Here is an 8406-nt window from a genome sequence, read left to right as displayed (position 1 = left end):
ACTAATAATCACACTGAATGTCAATGAATTAAAGGCACCAGTCAAGATACAGAGAGTGGTAGAATATAGAACAAAAAAAATGTATCCCATCAGTATGTTGTCAACAAGAGAAACACCTTAGACACAAAGCCAAAAATAGGTTAAAAATCAATGGATGAAAAAATATATACATATCAAGCAAACAGTAACCAAAAGACAGCAGGAGAGGCAATATTAATATCTTAAAAAGGAGACTTTAAGTAAAAATCTATTATAAGAGAAAAAGAAGAGCATTACATAGTGATAAAAGGGACAATTCACCAAGAAGACATAAAAATTGTAAATATTTATGCACCCAAGCCCAGAGAATCAAAATTTATAAAGCAAACTCTAAAAAAATTAGAGAAAGAAATAGACAGGTCTACAATAACAGTAGGTTTCAATATACCACTTTCAACAATAAATAGAGTAACTGGAAAGAAAATCAGTAAATATAGAGAACAGCTGAATAACACTATTAACCAACTGGACCTAACAGACATAGAGAACACACCATCCAACAGCAGCAAAATATACATTCTTCTACAATGCACAGAGATGATTCTCCAGAATAGACAATGTTTTAGGGCACAAAACAAACCTTAATAAATTTTAAAAGATTAAAATCGTATAAAACATCTTCGAAGAAGCTGGACTGTATGAAGAATGTAGCATCAGACTCATTAATCACCTGCAATATGCAGATGACACAACCTTGCTTGCTGAAAGTGAAAAGTACTTGAAGCACTTACTGATGAAGATCAAAGATCACAGCCTTCAGTATGGATTACACTATAACAAAGAAAACAAAAATCCTCGCAACCGGACCAATAAGCAACATCATGATAAACAGAAAAAAGATTGAAGTTGTTAACGATTTCATTTTACTTGGATCCACAATCAATGTCAATGGAAGCAGCAGTTGGGAAATCAAACAACTTATTGCATTGTGAAAATCTGCTGCAAAAGACCTCTTTAAAGTGTTAAAAAGCAAAGATGTCACTTTGAGAGCTAAGGTGAACCTGACCTAAGCCGTAGTATTTTTAATAGCCTCTTATGCATATGAAAGCTGGACAATGAATAAGGAAGACCGAAGAAGAATTGACACTTTTCAGTTATGACATTGGCTAAGAATATTGAATATACATACCATGGACTTCCAGAAGAACGAACATATCTGTCTTGGAAGAAGTACAGCCAGAATGCTCCTTAGAAGCAAGGATGGCAAGACCTTCTCTCACATACTTTAAACATGTTATCAGGAGAAGGACATCATGCTTGGTACAGGGTCAGCAAAAAAGAAGAAGACCATCAATGAGATGGATTGACACGGTGGCTTCAACAACTGGTTCAAGCATAACAACAATTGTGAGGATGGCACAGGACTGGGCAATGTTTCGTTCGACTATAAGTCGAAACCGACTCGACGACACTTTAAAACAACAACATCCCTCATCAAAACAAATGCAAAAATTCTCAACAAAATTCTAGTGAACAGAATTCAACAACATATTAAGAAAATCATACATCATAATCAAGTAGGATTCATACCAGGAATGCAAGTGTGGGTCAACATTAGAAAATCACTCAATGTAATTCACAACATCCAAAGAAGAAAAAAAAAGGAAAATAATCACATGATCATCTCAATTGATGCTGAAAAGGCATTTGATACAATCCAACATACTTTCCTGATAAAAACTCTCAGCAAAATAGGAATAGAAGGAAAATTCCTCAACATAGTTAAGGGAGTATATGCAAAACCAACAGCCAACATTATTCTCAATGGAGAAAGACTGACAGCCTTCTCCTTGAGAACTGGAATGAGACAAGGATGCACATTATCACCACTCTTTTTCAATATTGTACTGGAAGTCCTATCCAGACTAATAAGGCAAGAAAGAGAAATAAAGTGTATCCAAATCAGAAAGGGAGAAATGAAATTATCCAAATTTGCAGATGTGGGAGAAAGATGTGGCAGTCTGCTTCTGTAAAGATTTACTGCCTTGGAAACCCTATGGGGCAGTTCTACTGTGTCCTATAGTGTCTCTGTGAGTCTGAATCGACTTGTAGGCGATGGGTTTGGTTTTAGTTTATTTGCAGATGACATCATCATATGCATAGAAAATCCCAAAAATTCCACAAGACCCAGTAGAAGTATTCAATAATGTTTCAGGTATAAGTTCAACACACAAAATGCAGTTTGGTTCCTTTACACTAAAAGAAATATTCCAAAAGAGAAATCAAGAAAACAATTCCATTTACTATAGCCCCCCAAAATGATAAAATACATAATAGTAAACCTAATCAGGAATGTCAAAGACTTATACAATGAAAAGTATAAAACTCTAATATAAGGTATTGAAAGAGACCTACATAAATGGAAGGCTATTCTGTGCTCAAGCATTGAAAGATTTAAAATTGTGAAAATGTCAATACTACCCAAAGTGATGTATAGATACAATGAAACCCTGATACAAATTCCAACAACATTCTTTACTGAAATGGAAAAATGAATCATCAATTTTATATGTAAAGGAAAGAGGTCCCAAATAGCCAAAGCAACACTGAAAAAGAACAAAAAAGTAGGAGGCCTCATAGTCCTTGATATCAAAACATGCTACTATACAGTTACAGTAATCAAAATGGCCTGGTAACAAGTTCAATGATAGATACACAGACCAGTGGAATAGAATTGAGAACCCAGAAATAAATCCATCCATCTATGGACAAGGGGCCAAAGTCCATTCAATGGAGAAAAAACAGTTTCTTTAATAAATAGTGCTGGCCAACTTGTACAAGGCAAGGTCATGGAAGCTCCATAGACACATCCAAACTCCCTGAGGGACCAAAAGACTGGGCTGAGACCTGTGGGGACCATGGTCTCAGAGAACATCTAGCTCAATTAGCATAACATAGTTTATAAAGAAAATATTCTACATTCTACTTTGCTGAGTAGCGTCTGGGGTCTTAAAAGCCTATGAGTGGCCATCTAAGATACTCCAATGGTCTCAGCCCTTTGGGAGCAAGGCAGAATGAAGAAAACTAATAACACAAGGGAAAGATTAGTCCAAAGGACTAATGGACCACAACTACCACGGCCTCTGCCAGACTGAGTCCAGTACAACTAGATGGTGCATGGCTGCCATCACTGGCTGCTCTGATAGGGATCACAATAGAGGGTCTCAGGCAGAGCTGGAGAAAAATGTAGAACAAAATTCTAATTCATAAAAAAAGACCAGACTTATTGGCCTGACAGAGACTGGAGAAACCCTGAGAGAATGGCCCCTGGACACACTTTTAGTTCAGTAATGAAGTCAGTCCTGAGGTTCACACTGTAGCCCAAGATTAGACAGGCCCATAGGACAAAACAAGACCAAAGGGGCATCCCAGCCCAGGAGCAAAGACTAGCAGGCAGGAGGGGACAGGGAAGCTGGTAGTAGGGAACCCAAGGTCAGAAGGGAATGTGTGGACTTGTCATGGGGTTGTTAACCAGTGTCATAAAACAATATGAGAAGTTAATTAATGAGAAGTTAGTTTTTTCCGTAAACATTCATGTAAAGTACAATTAAATAAATAAATGGTGCTGGGAAAATGGGATATCCACTTGCAGAAGACTGAAACAGAAGCCATACTTTACACCATAAATAAAAACTAACTCAAAATGGATCAAAGATCTAATTGTTAAAGCCAAAATTATAAAGTTTTTAGAAGAAAACAGGGAAAAAACTATGGGACCTACTTTTAAAAAAATATATTATCAAACACAACTATAAATGCAGAAACAGAAGAAGACAAATTAGATAACTGGGACCTCATAAAAATTAAATACTTTTTTCATCAAAACAGCATAAAAACAACCTACAGGCTTGGAAAAAATCTTCAGGAATGACACATTTGATAAGGGTCTAATCTCTAAAATATATAGAAAAGTTCAACAACTCAACAAGAAAAAGACAAGCAACTCAATTAAAAAATGGGAAAAAGGACATGAACAGCCAACAAAGACATAAAAGCGTTCGCCATTAAATCTGTTGTTCTCAAGTAAATTCAGACTCATAGTTACCCTATAAGACAGAGTAGAACTGCCCCTTAGGGTTTCCAAGGAGCAAATGATGGATTCGAACTGCTGGCACTTTGGTTAGCAAATGAACTCTTAACCACTGTACCACCAAGCCTCAAAAAAAAAAAAAAAAAGAAAGAAATGCTTCACTAATCTGCATGTCAACCTTGCTCAAGGGCCATGCTAATCTTCTCAGTGTCATTCCAATTTTAGTATATGTGCTTCTGCAGCAAGGCATTAGAGAGATGCAAATCAAAACTGCACTAAGATAACATCTCACCCCTGCTAAAATGGCACTGATAAAAAAACTGAAAACAAAAAATGCTGACGAGGATGTGAGAAGTTTGGAAACCTTATCCTCTGCTGGTTGGATTGTAAAATGGTGCAACTACTATGGAAAACAGTATGACACTTCCTCAAAAAATAAAAATAGAACTTACCTCATGATCCAGTAATCCCACTTCTAGATATATACATTAGAGATCTAATAGAAGAGACATGAACAGACATACACACACCTATGTTCACTGCAGCACTATTCACAATAACAAAAAGATGGAAACAATCTAAGTGCCCATCAATGGAGGAATGGATAAATAAAATGTGGTACATACATACAATGGAATATTACACAGCCAAAAAGAATAATGATGAGTTCTCAAAACATGTTATAATGTGGATGAATCTGGAGGACATTATGCTGAGTGAAATAAGTCAATCACAAAAATACAAATATTGTATGATCTCACTTTTATAAGAAGACAATAATAGGTACATATACAAAGACCAGCATTCATTGGTGGTTAGCAGGTGTGATGGTTAAGGTTGTGTATCAACTTGGCTGGACCATGATACTCAGTGGGTTGGCACTTATATAATGATGTAGTTTGGCAGTTATGTAATGACATAGTTTGGCAATTATGATGGAATTTTGCAGTTATGTAATGATGTAGTCATTCTCCATGATGTATTCTGAAGTGATCAGCCAATCGGTTGTAAGAGAATTTCCTCAGGGGTGTGGCCTGAATCCTATATATATATATATGGACATTCTGGCAAACCTCGTTTGCTTGCTCTAGTTCCTGCATCTGCTCCTCATCATCTGACCTCTGGTTCTTGAACCTTGAGCCAGTGGCCTACCGTAATGTCTGCTGATCTTGGGATTCAGCATCCTCTGCAGCCTGTGAACCAGTGGCCTGCTGTCTTACCTGCCAATCTTGGGATTCATCAGTCTCTGTAGCTTGTGAACCAGCAGCCTGACATCTTCTCTACCAATCTTGGATTCATCAGCCTCTGCAGCTCATGAGCCAGCGGCCTGCCATCTGACCTGCAAATCTTGGGTTTGTCAACCCCTGCAGCTGTGTGAGTCAGGAGACACCTACAGTCTGACTCCTGACCCACAGACTTGTGACTTGCCAGCCTTTATAGCCAAGTGAGTTGTGTCCTTGAGATAAATCTCTCTCACACACACACAAAGCCCTGGTGGCACAGTGGCACAGTGGTTAAGAACTCGGCTGCTAACCAAAAGGTTGGCAGTTCAAATCCACCAGCTGCTTCTTGGAAACCCTATGGAGCCGTTCGACTTGATGGCAACAGGTTTGATTTTTTTGGATGCATGCTTCACTGGTTTTGCTGCATCTTTAGAGAACCCAGCCTAAGACATTTGGTACCGGGAGTGGTTCTAGAGAAACAAAATCTCAAGGATGAGTTTTCTAAACTGGTTCTCAAGTCTGACCAGTCTTAATGGCACTGATGACTCCGCCTCCAGTAGTAAATAGGGTGCTGCTAATCCATGGTGTGAGGTGGTGTCTTGGTCATCTAGTGCTGCTATAACAGAAATACCACAAATGGGTAGCTTTAACAAAGAAAAATTTATTCTCTCAGAGTCTAGAAGGCTAGAAGTCTGAATTCAGGGTGCCAGCTCCAGGGAAAGCCTTTCTCATTTTTGTCGGCTCTGGGGAAGGTCCTTGTCATCAATCTTCCCCTGGTCTAGGAGTGACTCAAAGCAGGGACCCTTGGTCCAAAGGACGCGCTCTGCTCCAGGCTCTGCTTTCTTGGTGGTAGGACGTCCCCATGTCTCTCTGCTGGCTTCTGTCTTTTATAACTCAAAAGAAATTGACTTAAGACACAACCTAAGAGGCGGGACCAAGATGGTTGAGTAGTCAGACGGCTTTCTATCTCCCTCTTACAATAAAGACCTGGAAAAACAAGTGACTTGATTGTATATGAAAATCTAGGAGCCCTGAACAAGGAAAAGTTGAGGAATTGGACTGAGTGGTGGGGGGAGAGGGAGACGGTTTGGAAGAAGCGATGAGTGCCAGACCAGCGGCGGAGGGACTGCAGCTCTTCAGCCCCAAAGGGCTCTGGGTCAGCAGCGAAGCTAGCAAACGGCTCCGCATGCTCACTCGGGAGGCAGTTTCCACATCGAGAGAGATCTGGCAGCACAGACTCTGCTTGAACACTCTGAACCAGTGAAAAGCAGCTCCCAAGTGGCTAAAGATAAGTACATGCCTGTGGCATTTCATGGGGATTAAAAATTAAAAAAAAGCCCATGTGGGAAAATCCTCTCTCCCTTTTGCCTCTTCCCTCCCTGTTCTGCACTGGTCTGGACTTCCAAGGTCTCTGAGTCTTCTGCGCCTGAAGTAGATCCCAAAAGTTGCCCTGACCCATTCTTCTGGCACTGGAGAGGGAACAAATAAGCTACTGGCTCCCCTAAGCCAGGAACTCAGGGTCAGCACAGCTTCTTCTCTAGGCACAGGCATAAGGGGTCTGCAGACTTTGAGTGCCTTCCATCCCTGTATAGACTTGTGTGGACCCATCTCAACAGCGTAAGCCCTCACTACCACAGTAGAACAGGGTAAACACCTGAAGTCTAACTTCAACTGTTTCAGCTGTGAAGTGGCAGATTTGTGACTCGTCACACAGCCCTGGCCTTTAAGCAGGCACATTTACGGGTCCGCACCAGGGGCTTGAGGACTGGTGGCTCCACCTATGTCACCTAGTCACCTGCTACAGTGGTCCAAGAATAAGGGGTTCCCTGGAGTATTTACAGCCAACAGAGTAGGGGGTTCATAGTCAGGCTGCAAAACTCACCTACCTACTCGCTCTAGGGAATTGGGATATGCTTTCTTTTCAGACACTCAGGGGCAGCCATCAGCCCCCTGCCTTGCTCAGCACATGACCCCCTACTGCAGCCAGATACCTGTGACTACCCCAATCATCCATGCCTCTCTAAGACTATTGGTGAGAGCCTAGACCACACACTTGGTGACCGACTGCCTGGACACCTGAGGGAAACACAGAAAAATTCAACAAACTCCTGTGTACACATACTTAGTTACAGAACTAACTACCTGGTGACAGGACGTTAGAGCTTCAAAGGTGCCAATAGTCAAAATAGCACACACTAGCAGCTTATTTGGGCATACCAAAACAAAACAAAACAAAAAGCTATGAAACAGGAAACTAATATAAAATAAAATTATAATAACTTATTGAGGGCTCAGAGACAACAGCCAATATCAAATCACATAAACAGGCATTCTATGATGGTTTCAGCAAGCTTCCAAAATAAAGAATCAATAAATTCTCAGGAGGAAGAGAATTTCTTGAAATTACCAGAGGCAGAATACAAAAGATTAATATACAGAACTCTTCTAGAAATTAGAAAGGAAATTCTACAAAATGTAGAAACTTCCAAAGAACATACAGACAAAGTAGTAGTGGAACTTAAAAAAGTTATTTAAGAACACAATGGCAAATTTAATAGGCTGCAAGAATCCATAGAGCAATCAGGAATCCAGGAGATTAACAATAAAATTTCAGAATTAGACAACTCAATAAAAAGACATAGGAGCAGAACTGAGGCAGTAGAAGTCAGAATTAGTGATATTGAAGATAAAGCACTTGAAGCCAACTTATTTGAGGAAAAATCAGATGAAAGAATTAAAAAGAATGAAGAAACTCTAAGAATTATTTGGGACTCTAGCAAGAGAAATAACCTACTTGTGATTGGAGTACCAGAACAGGGGGGGATAACAGAAAATACAGAGAAAACTGTTGAAGATTGGTTGACAGAAAAATTCCTTGATATCACAAAAGATGAGAAGATATCTATCCAAGATGCTCATTGAAACCCACATAAGGTAGATTCTAAAAGAAAGTCACCAAGATATATTATAATCAAACTTACCAAAGCCAAAGATAAAGAGAGAATTTTAAGAGTGGTTAGGGATAAAAGAAAAGTCATCTACAAAGGAGAATCAATTAGAATAAGCTTGGACTACTCAGCAGAAACCATGCAGGCAAGAAGGTTATAGGATGAC

The 8406-nt window shown here is 39.6% G+C and overlaps 1 non-coding gene across 1 annotated transcript; it reads right to left on the bottom strand.

The window, feature by feature from the left end:
• Nucleotides 1–4211: 4211 nt before the first annotated feature.
• Nucleotides 4212–4314, bottom strand: LOC111820311 (U6 spliceosomal RNA). Its single transcript, XR_002823867.1, has one exon. It is a non-coding gene; the product is annotated as a U6 spliceosomal RNA (small nuclear RNA).
• Nucleotides 4315–8406: the final 4092 nt, after the last annotated feature.

The sequence above is a fragment of the Trichechus manatus genome, unplaced genomic scaffold (assembly GCF_000243295.1).
Source record: "Trichechus manatus latirostris isolate Lorelei unplaced genomic scaffold, TriManLat1.0 scaffold00033, whole genome shotgun sequence".
In the NCBI taxonomy this organism is placed as follows: Eukaryota; Metazoa; Chordata; class Mammalia; order Sirenia; family Trichechidae; genus Trichechus; species Trichechus manatus.
Note: the sequence above shows the minus strand (reverse complement) of the source record. Positions and strands in the feature narration are given on the sequence as shown.